Raw genomic sequence first — 16,284 nt, forward strand, 5'->3', positions numbered from 1 at the left:
AAACCACTTCGTGTTTGGGCTCGTTTGATTCGTCTCAACAAGATCTTTGGCACAAGATAATACTCAGGGTCTGATGATGGAGCCGGAAGGTGGTCACCGGTACCAATCAACCATGCAACTAAACCACTTCGTGTTTAGGCTCGTTTGATTCGTCTCAACAAGATCTTTGACACAAGATAGTACTCAGGGTCTGATGATGGAGCCGGCAGGTGGTCACCGGTACCAATCAACCATGCCACTAAACCACTTCGTGTTTAGGCTCGTTTTATTCGTTTCTATAAGATCTTTGACACAAGATAGTACTTAGGGTCTGATGATGGAGCCGGAAGGTGGTCACCGGTACCAATCAACCATGCAACTAAACCACTTCGTGTTTGGGCTCGTTTGATTCGTCTCAACAAGATCTTTGGCACAAGATAATACTCAGGATCTGATGATGGAGCTGGAAGGTGGCCACGGGTACCAGTCTACCATGTAACTGAACCACTTCGTGTTTGGGCTCGTTTGATTTGTCGCAACAAGATCTTTGACACAAGTTAGTACTCAGGGTCTGATGATGGAGCTGGACTGTGGCCACGGGTACCAGTCTACCATGTAACTGAACCACTTCGTGTTTGGGCTCATTTGATTCGTCGCAATAAGATGTTTGACACAAGATACTACTCAGGGTCTGATGATGGAGCTGATGATGATAGACAGGTACCCGTCGCCACCTTCGCGCTCCATCATCAGACCCTGAGTACTACCTTGTGTCAAAGATCTTGTTGAGATGAATAAAACGTGCCTAAACACGAAATGGTTTAGTTGCATGGTTGATTGGTACCGGTGACCACCTTCCGGCTCCAACATCAGACCCTGAGTACTATCTTGTGTCAAAGATCTTGTTGAAACGAATAAAACGAGCCTAAACACGAAGTGGTTTAGTTGCATGGTTGATTGGTACCGGTGACCACCTTCCAGCTCCATCATCAGACTCTGAGTATCACCTAGTGTCAAAGATCTTGTTGAGACGAATCAAACGATCCTAAACACGATGTGGTTTAGTTGCATGGTTGATTGGTAATGGTACCTTCCAGCTCCATCATCAGACCCTGAGTACTGTCTTGTGTCAAAGATCTTGTTGAGACGAATCAAACGAGCCCAAACACGAAGTTGTTTAGTTACATGATAGACTGGTACCCGTGGCCACCTTCCAGCTCCATCATCAGACCCTGTGTATCTTCAGTGTCAAAGATCTTGTTGAGACGAATCAAACGAGCCTAATCATGTTACTACATGGTTGATTGGTATCCGTGACCACCTTAATCATCATCAGATCCTCAGTACCAGTTCGTTTTTAAACCCTCGTTGATACAAACTTTACAACCTATAGGTACCAAATGCAATGACGAAACATGTAAATGAGCGAGTAGGTACCTATAATTTCTTTCGAGTAATATACCTTCATAAGTACAAGTATGGGGCTATTCATAAATTACGTCGTTTCAAATGGGAGGAGTGGGGGGGGGGGGGGTCTGGACATCGGATGATGGTAACATGACGTAGGAGGAAACAGATTCATCCGAAGCTTGATTTTTGGATAATTTGAGGGGTGGGGGGGTCAAAAATCGTCAAAAATAGATGACGTAATTTATGAACAGCCCCTATGTACATTTGCACTGCATTTAGTATTTTCGTACTTACCAAATAACAGTTTTAGAACTTTAAAAGTTAAGTACAGTTAGTGTTGTTATGGTTGATTTCAATATGCTTCGCGAACGATCAAGAATGTTTAATCCATCATTGTAGTGCGAGTGTGGTAGAAGGGATCGGCGTACTGAGCTCGCACGGCCTGCCGCAGCGCGTAAAATACCTAAACTCGCTCAACGCCGAAATGTAATAGCGCTCTTAAGTATATTGAGCAAGTTGAGTGCCATTGGTTACAATTCTGCCTCGTAACACGTATAAGTCCGTATTGGGGTACAAGTCCGAGGTCTGAATTTTATTCCATACATTTCACCACATACTTTTATTTCATACGAGTATGAAGTATAGTAGTAAGAAGTAATATGCCACAGCATTCAGTTTTTTTTTAATTGTTTATTGCATGAAAGTGTTTTTAATTTATGTACCTGCATCGTTATTATAGCTAGTTTGTTAGTGCACGACACCTTGCACTTTGTGACTATGCGCTGAAACTTGGCACAGTTGATTCTTAGCTGGTCATGAGCAGATACAGACCGGGAGACCTCGAGAGCCACGTCTCATTTAGTGGGGGGGGAGGGGGAAGTTCGACGCCGCCGCGCTTCACTTGGAGCAACATTTCTCTAAAACTGTACCTATTAGGGCATGTGATATATCATTTTCGGTTAAATTAAGGATGAGGAATTTTTTTTTGGAACCAAAACAATGCACTTTCTAACAAAAAAAAAACATAAAGTAGAAAAGACAAAAAAACGTATCTTGGATTTTTTCATAATTACCAATTTTTTTTTAAGTGTAGTAGGAATCTGAAAACAAAAAATATAGTTGTAAAGCTACACTTATTACGTTTAAGAAAATATATAGTTTATTATACAAAACTGTTGATAAATGGGAGATAAAAAATAATATTAAGCGTGGGCCAGAGTGATCTCAATACAAAATATTATGAATGTGGGAAAGTTACTTATAATTTGTTCTACAATCGTTTATTTTTTAGTTTTTCGTAAATAACTCGTAAACGGTAGCCCACAGCAAAAAAAATATCTTTTACGTAAATAATCTGTTTCAGATTTCTTATAAAATAAGTGCTCCTTTTTTTCGATAAGGTCAATATTAAAAAAAATATTGAAGGGAGAAAATAAATACTAAGGTCCTCTTTTTTAGTCATTCATAAATAACTCGTAAAGGATGTCCAATAGCAAAAAATATTTTAACACAAGAATAATTAGCATTAAATTTCCTACAAAAAAGGTTATTCAAACTTTTTCGCTAGGATCAATATTTAAAAAGGGGACCTTAGAATATATTTTCTCTCTTTAATATCGTTTTTAATATTGATCCTAGCGAAAAAGTTCGAATGACCTTTTTTGTAGGAAATTTTATGTAAATTATTCATGTACTAAAAATTTTTTTGCTATTGGCCTTCGTTTACGAGTTATTTACGAATGACTAAAAAAGGGGACCTAAGTATTTATTTTCTCCCTTCAATATTTTTTTTAATATTGATGGTACCGAAAAACAGTAGTACTTATTTTATAAGAAATCTGAAACAGATTATTTACGTAAAAGATATTTTTTTGCTGTGGGCTACCGTTTACGAGTTATTTACGAAAAACAAGAAAAATAAACGATTGTAGAACAAATTATAAGTAACTTTCCCACATTCATAATATTTTGTATTGAGATCACTCTGACCCACGCTTAATATTATTTTTTATCTCCCATTTATCAACAGTTTTGTATATTAAACTATATATTTTCTTAAACGTAATAAGTGTAGCTTTACGACTGTATTTTTTGTTTTCAGATTCCTGCTACACTTTAAAAAAAAATTGGTAATTATGAAAAAATCAAAAAAATACGTTTTTTAGTCTTTTCTACTTTATGCTTTTTTTTTGTTAGAAAGTGCATTGTTTTTGTTCCAAAACTAGATTCCTCATCTTTAATTTATCCGAAAATGATATATTACATTCCCTAATAGGTATAGTTTTAGAGAAATGTTGCTCCAAGTGAAGCGCGGCAGCGTTGAACTTTCCCCCTCCCCCCTCACTAAATGAGAGGTGGCTCTCGACGGCTCCCGGTCTGTATCTGCTCAAGACTAGCTAAGAATCAACTGTGCCAAGTTTCAGCGCATAGTCTCAAAGTGCAAGGTCCCCATACAACGGTGTGCAGTAACAAAGCAGCTATTATTGTCATTCAAAATAATGTCACCGCATCAAACTCGCAGAAATACATAGGTCCTTAAATGGTTAAGACATGTAGAAGAAAACATGGTCATCATTAAGGGTTTTAACATTTAACACTCTTGTCATGTTTTTTTTTATCAAAAACATTTATTTTGTAATACCTAATCTATTAAGAACAATTTTTTTAACTTTTTAAAATGGTTTGGATTATGGTCACATGTTTAAATAGAATCAGTGTAAGCTAAATTTTCACCGACTGTAATAGAACAAAGTGTGGGAGAGTCATTATAAACATTAGATTTTCATTAACATTGCCATTGCAAATGCCTGGTAGAGTTACGTAGCTTGTTCCAACTCTAGTAAATTTACTTGTAGTTGAAATTAGCTTGTGATACCTACTCGTATACGACCAAAGTACAAGCAAGTTTGCCTTGTGGCGAATTTAACTTAGGGAAGTTGTGTATAGTGAATTTGAAGAGCTAGCTAATTTTGAATGGATACTGTAAGGAATATTACTGCCAGTCGTAAATATAGGTACAGATCCGATCCATATCGTATTTATATATAATTTTTGACGTATAGTAAAATTAGAATCAGGACGTGAGTCGTTTTTAATCTCGCAAATCTGCCGTGTCACGCCTAACTCCGTTAACTTGAGTTACATGAGTTACGGATAACCAGTCTAAATCGTCTTAAAAACCATTAAAGATATATCTTCTAAAATATTTTTTTTTTAAATCTTCATTATTTACTGAAAAAAGCATATGACTAACTCATGTAACTTCATTTTTTTGCCGATGGCGTCAGGCACAACTCAGTTAACTTGAGTTGCATGACTGACACAACCAAAATATCACCATCGTTTCTTAAGTTGCCGGAGTTAGGCATGACTGGCCGAGCGCTTGGTTTATACGACAACAATATTGGTCAAGTAATACGTGTCACGTTTGATCACGCGTATGTCATGTAACTTGACTTACATGACTTCGTGTGACCACTATAGTATGGAAGAGTTGATCATGCGGAACTATTTAATTCGAATAAAATGAAAACTATTCAATAATGCGAAAAAAAAATAAAGGGCCTATTCTGTGACCATATTTCCTACATGTAGATTAGAAAAAATAAAAAAATTACGATGAACCGTCAACGATAACAGCATTTGAATCTTTAAAACTTTAAACGTAATTATCTCGAAACTCAACTTTTAAAGTTACATGAGATGCGCGTGACACGGCAGAAATAATATAAATTGTTTAGTTTTAAATAGGTAACTTTTATTTGCTGCAGTCCAATTTCGTCTAACAGTCTAGATCAACAGATCAAATACCAAATAGATGAAGCATAAGCTAACTTTGTTGCAGCTCGCCCTAAACTCGCTTCGCAAAACAATACAATACAAATTATCTTTATTGCACAACCTCAGAAAAATGTATCTGGAAACACAAATAATACAAAATATTCACTACTTCATGTCATGAAAATAGAGAGGCGGCCTAAGGCCTAATAATAAATGTCAATAATGTCACTCTGCGGCCCTGACCACCGGCAGCTTGGGCCCTGCCCCGCTGCTGGCGGCACCCTAGGTTAGGTTTTTTATAATGTGTTTATATATATTTTTTATTGTTTTTTTATATTGTGCTTTTGTATTTTACTTTTATATTCATGTTATAAACAACCTTACTTAAGACGAAAAAAATAAATAAAGAGAATAATAATGTCAATAATAAATGTGTTAAATCTGACATATTGGATTGAAAATCATGTTACTACGTATTGTAAAGTATAAATTTTATTATTGACTTATTTTTTTTTTTATTAATATTTTCTGTTGCTACGAATATTTTATTTCTGCAAATTTATTTGTTGACATATCCTATAGTGATTTTTCTAACACAACGTATTATTGTCATAATTCGGAGTCTGTATAAGCTAGTCTATGGTTTGACCTAAGGGCCACAAGAGACCGTATCGGGATCGGATAAGGGTCCCCGTAAATCTGGGGGTTACAGCTACTTAATTTCCTATCACCGAGGTGGATTACTCTTTCTTTAGGGTTTTCGTATTGCTTTTAGGTACCGTAGACCGGGGTGACTTTGGAAAATTTGGGGTTACTTTGATAGATTTAAAACGGCCATAGAATTATTACCATTATTCATTACTTACTGAAAATGTTCCTGTAACTAGTTAGATTACTATCTATACATATAATAAAGCTGAAGAGGGTCGAAAGTCTGTACATGGAAGATTTATAAAAAAAAGTTGGCTGGGGATACTTAGAATCGATAACAGAACACCTTCCAACAGTTTTTAGAATTTTTGTTTGTTTGTCTGTTTATCTGTTTATCTGTTTGTCTGTTTATTTGAACGCGCATCACGTGAAAACGGCTGAACGGATTTTGATGCAAACTTTACTAATCTGTCGAGAACATCCCCGGCCAGGTTATAGGCTATAAAAATTCAACCCCTAAAAGGGGGGGTAGCCACAACACTCGATTGACTTAAGTTTGCCCCTGAATCTTATGGCGCTACTTAGGAAGGAGGGGCAAACTTTTTTCAAATATGTGCTACCAGTATACAGTACCCTGGGAAACGAACAGATGGCGCTGAATTTAATACGTGTTGACATGAATAAGCCACCGAGGAAGGTTTTTGCCAAATTAACTCTAAGTTTAGAAGAGAGGGTACGGATATCAACAAATTTAATTGAATAATTATGTTGATTTAATAATACAACAAAATGAAACGACAGTAAATTAATTGCCCCTCATTGCAGTGCCATCTTTTGGGGAACAGAGTAAACATTAAGTAATCAAGAAAACTAAAAATGAGTTTACATAGTTACGTAGTGGTAAAATAAACACACATATCACACGCGTATAAATGTATATTTATTTAAAATTATTAATTTTCTCCGTCATGAATTATACCTAATCGTAATTATATCGCATCCATATCAAATCCATATTCATACGTATACCTACAGCACTTAATAATGGCTACGAAGGTGGGTACTTTGAAAAAAAAAACATTGACCTCTGTCATTTGCAGTGCCGGATTAACCCTTTTAAGCAAAATAAGCACTTGCTTAGGCACCATGTCTAGGGGGCACCAAAAGCGTAGGCAAAAAAACGGGCAGGCTGCATCAGCATTGGAGTCGTCGTGGTACCTACATGAAACTTTTATACGTGTATACAAGTACCTACCCATATAATAACGAAGGGTCGTAGGGATCAAGTAAGAGAGTGAGGGTACGTAAGAACATCTCCAACGTAGGCTTTCGATTTGACCTTACGCGGAGGCCCTTAAAGTCATGGAAAAAAATCTTGCTTTCGGGCTTGCGGCCAGCCGATTTTTTCGACATAGGTTACCGATTTTATAGCGAATTTTACTCTCTTGCACGCCAGATTTGTCGGCCAAGCCGAGTTGCTCCTTATCCGCGATCCTGAGACCTAACTGTCAAAGTGTTATAAAGGACCCCGTGAAAGTAAAAGCATCCTATCAAGTAGCTCTTTCGAGTGAAGCCTAAGAGCGAGCAGTAGAAGAGACGTGATTACATGCATAGATTCGATTTCAAGCCACTCTTTTGAAGTTCGGCGTTAGGTCTTATGCGAGGCCTTCTGCCTTACGGCAAAGTTGATCTTCTGCCTTTATTACACTTGGACGTGGATCCAAATCCAAGCTTTCCTCTTTCGCAGCTGGGCCTTCTGCCTTGCTCACACTTCGCCAATTCAATTCACTTGGTCAATTCCAAGACCTGCTTTCTCGCATATTTTCACCTCTCTTGCATCAAACAACCTCGCTGAGACCCTTAAATATCGAGCCCTATGCGAAGCTAGGTTGATAAAAAACTGTCCCATCCCTTCTCTGTATGAAATTCTGGATTCGCGCCTGGTTGGGACTAAAAGTAAAAATGTACAACTGTCTATCAAATTGTGTTTTTTATTACGAAAAATTTTCGCGCTCGCTTCGCTCGCGTTTTAATAACTTTCTAAGATGAAATAAAGGTGACATTCGGGTGGCGACTGCAGCAGCATTACTGTTGCAACGTTACTGCTGCAGCACTGTCAATTTTCGTGATAAAATGATTTAACTGATTTCCATACTAAAAGTAAAAATGTACAACTGTCTATCAAATTGCGTTTTTCTTATCGAAAAATTTTCGCGCTCGCTTCGCTCGCGTTTTCAGTCACTTTCTAAGGTATGATAAAGGTGACATTCAGGTGGCGACTGCAGCAGCATTACTCTGTTGAAACGTTACTGCTGCAGCACTGTAAATTTTCGTGATAAAATGATGTACTTAACTTATTTCCATACTAAAAGTAAAAATGTACAACTGTCTATCAAATTGCGTTTTTTATATCGAAAAATTTTCGCGCTCGCTTCGCTCGCGTTTTCAATTACTTTCTAAGAAATGATAAAGGTGACATTCGGGTGGCGACTGCAGCAGCATTATTCTGTTGCAACCTTACTGCTACAGCACTGTCAATTTTCGTGATAAAATGATGTGTCTGATTTCCATATTAAAAGTAAAAATCTAAAACTGTGTATCTAATTGCGTTTTTTATATCGATACATTTTCGCGCTCGCTTCGCTCGCGTTTTCAATTACTTTCTAAGATATGACAAAGGTGACATTCGGGTGGCGACTGCAGCAGCATTACTCTGTTGCTACGTTACTGCTGCAGCACTGTCAATTTTCGTGATAAAATGATGTACTTAACTTATTTCCATACTAAAAGTAAAAATGTACAACTGTCTATCAAATTGCGTTTTTTATATCGAAAAATTTTCGCGCTCGCTTCGCTCGCGTTTTCAATTACTTTCTAAGAAATGATAAAGGTGACATTCGGGTGGCGACTGCAGCAGCATTATTCTGTTGCAACCTTACTGCTACAGCACTGTCAATTTTCGTGATAAAATGATGTGTCTGATTTCCATATTAAAAGTAAAAATCTAAAACTGTGTATCTGATTGCGTTTTTTATATCGATACATTTTCGCGCTCGCTTCGCTCGCGTTTTCAATTACTTTCTAAGATGTGACAAAGGTGACATTCGGCTGGCGACTGCAGCAGCATTATTCTGTTGCTACGTTACTGCTACAGCACTGTCAATTTTCGTGATAAAATTATGTGACTGATTTCCATTCTCAGCTGTAATGCGGCAATGAACGTCACTCAATTTACCAAAAAAATTCAATGTTATCTTGATGACCCTAGGGAGAGGGGGCACCATGGTCTAGAAATGCTTAGGGCATCAAAATATCTTAATCCGGCACTGGTCGTTTGCGGAGTCAAACGATTTGGGACTCGCATTTTATACGCATTTCCATGCCTTCCCGAAAAAAATCGAATCATTCGCGAAAGTCTCGCAACGCATTGATGTTACAAACGGCACGCGGTCTTCCTCAGGAGTCTGAAGAAGACCACGGTGAGTGGCGCTCTAGCCAGGCAGGCCGCTTCGCTTTCGCTCGCGCGCGTATACCTTACTATATCGTCCGATATACACCTACTCTGTCGTTAAAATCACGTGTAAAATTTGAATGAAGGCGAAAAAAACTACTGATTTTGGAGTGTAGTTTTATTTAGTGGTACCTAACTGTAAAATATTTTATCTGGACTACAGTCCTCTAGCATATCCATCTGTCAACTTTACTTCAAGTTCCGCCTCCAGGGGAGAGGGAGAGAAATTAGGATTAGAAATTAGCCGCTTACTGACACAGACCGAATTCCACGCGGGCGGAGCCGCGGGCACAGCTAGTATATTCATATTCACCTACTGTAAAAAATCTCGCATAAATATATATTATGGCTTAAAAACTAGAATTTTAAAGTCGCCCCTGCATTTGAAAGTCACCCCGGTCAATGGTACTTGAAATGCGGTATATTTAACAATAAGGATACAAATTACAGAACTATATGCATGAGTTAGTGGCAAAAAAATTATAAGATAAGTATCGACAACGCTTAAGGTGATGAGCGATCGCGGCGACGTTGCTGTCGCTGCAGTTGTCGCAATAGTAAGAGTATCATTCCATTTCTGACCGCAGCACTACTAGTACGAACGCGTCGGTGTTATTGTCAATTTCCATAGTAAAATGAATGGTACTGCTGCTGTCGTTGGAAATGGAATGTCACCTTTAAGGTGATGAGTGTGATGAGTGATCGCGGCGGCGTTGCTGTCGCTGCTGTGGTCGCAATAGTAACACAGCTGCAGTTGACATTCGAATGACACCTTTAGGGGCAAGGTAGGTACAGTCGCCATCAGATATATCGGAGCGGCCAAGGTGCTCACAAATATCGGAACACGCCTCTATTGTCAGGGCGTTAGAGCGCGTGTTCAGATATTGTGAACACCTTGGCCGCTCCGATATATCTGATGGCGACTGTACAGTCCGCATCAATAGTAACGAATGACGAACGACTAGACACCCGTCAAAAGTATCTTAAATTTTCTAATAGCTTTACATGTTATGTTATTGTAATGTAATAAGACTGGGTGACAGATAACTATACTTTCTAGCGCATTTATCTATCCGCTAATATAAAAAAGCTGCTCAAAAAAAAATACTTCGTCCAAAATATTAGAAAAATGTTACTTGAAGCCATTGTTAGATTAATCTCATCAAGTAATTCCTGAGCAGAATTATTCAGTGAGAACAATAAGATATCGGATTTGTTGTTACTAAGACTTCATTTGATGAAAACCTTTGTAATTAATAATATATTCTTTTGGTATTACACACTATAAAGGGGCCCACTGATTAACAATCCGTCAGTCAGTTAGAACAAAAAGTTGACAGTTCCGAACAACTGACAGGCAGATACCATCCGGCGGACTGTTAATCAGTGGGCCCCTTAAGACAATTTAAATCCTATATTTCATATAAGGCTTCCAATCCTAGAAACCTTTGTGAAATAAACTTTAAAATATAAGGGAGAGGTATACAGGTTGTAAAAACTTAATAGGCCCTTGTGGGAAAGTGTCTTAAAACCTTAAGTTAGCTCATAGCTCATTTTACTTAAAGGAAACATTCTTTTATTTTTCAAAAGAGACAAATCTGAACTTGATAGAGTTAGACCAAGAAAAGTCTGCAGCGATTTTGATAGCCTACGCAGTGCAAGTGTAATTTTAAACGTCAAACTTCTATGAAATTATGACGTATAAATAACACTTACACTGCATGGGCTATCAAAATCGCTGCAGACTTTTCTTGGTCTAACTCTATTTTATGCTACCTATAATAATAGCATAAAATATCAAGTTCAGATTTGAAACTTCTAAGCTTCTAATCTATACCTGAATGTGTCTTTAGCTGTGAATGGGTATTTTGTGGGCAGCCTCTTATTTTTCATAATAATAATTATTGTGTATTACACTTTCAAGATTGTCTAGATTTATTTATTAAAAGCTATCATCCCAAATTACTCGTAATTTCTAAGAATTTCGCAAAGCTTCTTAGAAATTTTTTTCAAGACATTCATTAGTTGGATGTTAAATCGGCACGTCTTTAATTTATTCTTTTGGATTATTTTTTGAATAAATAACGAGAACATCAAAAGGAGTTTAAATCGTTAGGCAAATAAACGAAGCTTTAATAGGACATTTTTTTCGTTTGCGCTTTTTTTTCGTTTACCATTTAATGAGGGGGGAAAATTAACACAAATTAAAATGCAACGAAAGTAAATCGAAGGAAATCTTCAAATATTTTCGGCACACCTTTTAGGGAAGTCGATTATTATGTTCACTGTGTTTTATTTTATTTCTAGTTTCATTATAATTTGCCCCGTAAACCCCCATATAGCAAATTTTATCGAAATCGTTAGAGCCGTTTCCGAGATCCCCGAAGTAAGATTAACTAACTATGTTATAATAACCTACATACTTCGAGAACGGTCATTATAAGAAAGGCAATTAGGCCCTCCTAATTTTAAAGTAAACCCATAAATTTCAACGTTGACAAAGTTCTTCCAAGACAATTTGTATTTGAGGAAACTTGATTGATTTATTTGGTATTTGATGGAACAGATAAAGATGTACATCTTACTGCTAAATTGCCATTATGAATTACGGCCCGATTTGAACTATCGCTTATCGCTTTACAAGAACTGAGCGTTTCTTTTATTTTTTACCATTTTATATATTGTGACCTTTTTTGCCACTTTTGTGTTATTTCTAGTCAGGATCGCGAGCCCTTTTCATCCTTATAGGAGAAAAAAAGTGTCCGAAAATTTCCATACATTTTTCAAACTTTCCTTTTTGTTACCGCCATACAAAGTGTATAGGGAAATGGTAACACAATAGGAAAAAAACTCTGGGACATTTTTTTATCCCATTGGGATCGAAAGAGCTCGTGATTCTGAGTAGAAATAACACAAAAGTGGCAAAAAAGGTCACAATAAATAAAATGGCAAAAAAAAAAAGAAACGCTCAGCTAATAAAATCACCGTTCACTGTCTTGTACTAACCGTACAGTTTTAGTCGTATTACCTTGCTCCTAATACTTTGATACTGGCGAAATGGATAAAGCCATAATTTTAAAAGAATGAATGAATTAATGTTGTACCGTTGTTACTTAACGATCCAGAAATGAAATAGACGCTTGGTGACAATCGCCCTACATTGCTGGTCCAAAGTAGAGATGTAGAGTCAGACCAAGAAAAGTCTGCAGCGGATTTGATAGCCCACGCAGTGTTATTTTAAACGTCAATCTTCTATAAAATTATGACGTATAAATAACACTTGCACTGCGTGGGCTATCAAATCCGCTGCAGACTTTTCTTGGTCCGACTCTAGCTACTTTATTTATTTACCCAGAAATGTATAATTAATTTTAATAGTATATCAAATAAAAAAATATATATTTTAGGTGTCTTAAATAATATTATTATTTAAGAAATTTAATTTTGAGGAATAAATTTTTGTCGGTCGTATTTTCTCAAAATGACCAAAAGTTTTTTCAGTGAGTCAAAGTGTCTGTTTTTAAGTCGTTTTCAGAAAAAAATATTGTGTGGTATAATGTGACATGGAAAAATTCGTTGTTTTCGATTTATTAAGACGGAATCTCAGAATAGGGCCTAATCATCCTGTATTGTCGTAGGTATTTAAGAAACAACAGGTACTTACATGCAAAATTAATAATCAATTTTAGCTAGGTACCTTAGTATACCAAAACTTTGTTTTTATATTCCCACTTCACTGCATCAAAATAATTACCATTAAAACATCAATTCAATAAACTTATAAATTAGACTCTAAAGAAATTATGCTATAATTAAAATAAACACGGCGCCAACCGCTCAAATAATAGGAAAATTTAATTTAAATAACAAAACAACCTGTTCCCCTATTTACGCTCCAAAAACACCCCAACTGCTTAAAATTCAGCCGCAGTCGAAATTAATTTTAATGTAAAACTTAATTTACCTGAAAATAATCCGTCGCGGAGCAAACTTCAGCCAAAGTTAGAATTATCACTTCCAATCCTGGCACAAAACACTCACACGAAAAAAAAACAAACGGTAGTTTTTGCGCGTTCGGGATTCTAAATTTGAATTTGCCGAACTTGAACTTAGAACTCAACTGGTGGGTGTTCCCGCCGACGCCTAACAGTCTACTGCCGCGGGACGCGCCCGTTGCGCCATTCGCGTTCGAAACTATACCAAACTTTTTGACGCTTGCATACCTGGAGCGAATACTACGTGTATAACGGGAGTAAAAGATCCGCGAGGGAAAACTTTGCGAATTGTACAGTCGACGTCAAAGATATGTTTACATTTTTCGCCTTATTACAAAGGAGTAAGGTGCAAAAGTGTAAACATATCTTTGACGTCGACTGTACGAAATTGTGCAATTAATTCGGTTTTCATTTGTTTTCGGAGTCGGCTTATGAGCTAACTTTTATTGGGTATAAAATGTAAAGTGATGTTTGTGTAAAACTCGTTCGAAAATATTTTTGATTCAATAATACTAGCACAAACATTGAAATAGAAAGTATTTGCGTTCACTGGTGTTTACAATAGCGCCCCTAGTTGTAAAATGCTTACTTACACAATTTTTCATGTTTGTTTTAAATCAGAATTGATTGGTCTGCGCTCCATAAACCTATTTAGCGTTTATCTCAACACATTGAGGCAACTTATGACAATTTGTTGACATGCCTATATTGCCTATACTAGGCACTTTCGCTCACTAAATATCGGGAGGCTTATTCTGATGGTTAAAAATGGTTATGAATTTTTGCGAAATTAGTTATTGATGTGATATGTATTATGTCAGCTGTCAACAGTGAGGTTTCTTAAAGTATATCATTGTTGTCAGCTGACAGATCATATCCAGTTATTGCAATCAGAATAACCCTCAGGGAGAAAATATATGATCCTTTCTGCTACGACATAGCGCTACGAGCGTAGCTAAACAGTAAACGAGAGACCGCTACGCGTAGCGTGTATTAGGGCTCATTTACAGCCGTATTCGAACAATGAGATACGTCAAATACTAGATATTGAAACGATATGGATTGGATAAGTCAGTGTCAAACAAGTGTCAAAAGTGACGTTTTTGTTTGAAGAAACGTCAATTTTGACACTTGTTTGACACTGACATATCCAATCCATATCGTTTCAATATCTAGTATTTGACGTATCTCATAGTTCGAATACGGCTGTCAGACGGCGCGCGATCTCGTATGCGATTTTAGTTACATAAATTGCGGACTATTAATTGAGGTGATGTCCACTTCAGCCGACCGATCAAATACCGCAATGTAATGAAACTCGCATGCGAGTTCTCGCACCGTCTATATGAGCCCTTAGGGTATTTATAGCGTATTCTTAGATATTTGTACAAAAACTAAATAATTTGTTGTTGCTGTAAATGCTGTACCTATTGGCTTGTAAAAGAGTCCTCTAGACTCAAGAGCGCTCAAGAGTCTTGTGGTCTACTTGCAGAATAAGTTTTTGAATTTTGAAAGTGCCGTTGTGACCTATTTGCTGAATAAATGTTGATGTTTGATGTTTGAATTTAGGCAAGGTAAACGTACTAGTGCTCGACATGCTAATGCCCAATAGATGACACCTTGCTGTCACCTCTATTGACAATGACTTAAGTTTCAAGATGACATGTACTGGGATCGCGGCGAGCACCAGTACGTTTACCTTATTAGGTATAAAATAAATCATAAAATTCTACTATTAGGTAAAATATTTGAAATCTCGTCACATGATAATAATTCAAATAATTCAACGCGTCGGTACGTGGGTAGAGCGCGCCAAGAAATATGTACGACGTGATTTTATTCGATCAAATATTTTAAAGGATTTTTATTAGTTTTGCGTATTCAGATCAGTTTATAACGGGTATAAATATTAAATTTCCTTACGACGCAAGCCATGTTTTAAGGTGCCGTTCGAATTTAGACTGCATAAGCATAATTGCTGCAGTTTGCAGCGCTACATTACTGTCGACATGTTGCCGCAAATGTTAAGATTTCGGGCAGCAACCTCGACTACATTGATGCGGGGAACGTCAAAAAGATCAATTAATCGAGCAATCCATACTAATATTATAAAGGCGACAGTGTGTCTGTCTGTCTGTCTGTCTGACTTTCTGACTGTCTGACTGTCTCTCTGTCTGTCTCTCTGTTACCTCTTCACGCTTAAGCCGCTGAACAGATTTAGTTGAAATTTGGTATAGAGATAGTTTGAGTCCCGGCGAAAGACATAGGATAATTTTTATGTCGGAAATCATCCCTGAAGAGAGTGCAAAGGGGGGTGGAATTGAAAGAGTTAATGAATTGCCTAATAATTGAAGTAAGCAATGCGCGAATTGAATGATTGCTATTAGCATTATCCAGGCGCTATACCTACTTTAGCTACTGTCACTAATTCCACGCAGACGAAGTCGCGGGCAAAAGCTAGTGCTATATAAAATTAAAATCGGCAGCATTTCTGTAGACGTATTGTAGCAAGTCCTTACTGCGCCGGGTGTGTGGCAGTCCCAACAGCATCCTAGGGGAGACCGAGGTGAGTTGTGACAGAGGAGAGTTGTGACATTGTCGATTTTTTGGAATCTAATAACTGTTAGCTAGCTCGCAACAGTGTGCGTTTGTTAGCTCGTAACTTGAACTAACAAACGCGCATTATTGCGACCTAGTTTTTAGTTAATAGATTCCAAAAAATCGATGATGTCACAACTCTCCTCTGTCACAACTCACCTCGGTCTCCCAAATGATAGCGGACAGGGTTGACTGTCCCTACTTGTCGCATGAGGAATTGCATTTCCCCATCAGTATTGTTATGTTTTAAATTTAAGTTCGCTGTACCTAACCCCTTAGTTTGTAAGTTCTATTAATAAAAATATGTGTCCATGTGTTACACGAAATAAAAATATTCATTCACTAGCTGTGCCCGCGGCT

At 37.2% G+C, this 16,284-nt stretch overlaps 1 protein-coding gene across 1 annotated transcript in view; it reads right to left on the bottom strand.

The window, feature by feature from the left end:
* LOC134801143 (dopamine receptor 1) overlaps nucleotides 1-13,534 on the bottom strand; it is a 178,561-nt gene extending 165,027 nt beyond the window's left edge. The window contains exon 1 of the mRNA XM_063773683.1: nucleotides 13,296-13,534. The gene's annotated coding sequence lies outside the window, so the exon portion shown is untranslated. The remainder of the gene's footprint in view (nucleotides 1-13,295) is intronic.
* Nucleotides 13,535-16,284: the final 2,750 nt, after the last annotated feature.

This window comes from Cydia splendana, chromosome 21 (assembly GCF_910591565.1).
Source record: "Cydia splendana chromosome 21, ilCydSple1.2, whole genome shotgun sequence".
Classification (NCBI taxonomy): domain Eukaryota; kingdom Metazoa; phylum Arthropoda; class Insecta; order Lepidoptera; family Tortricidae; genus Cydia; species Cydia splendana.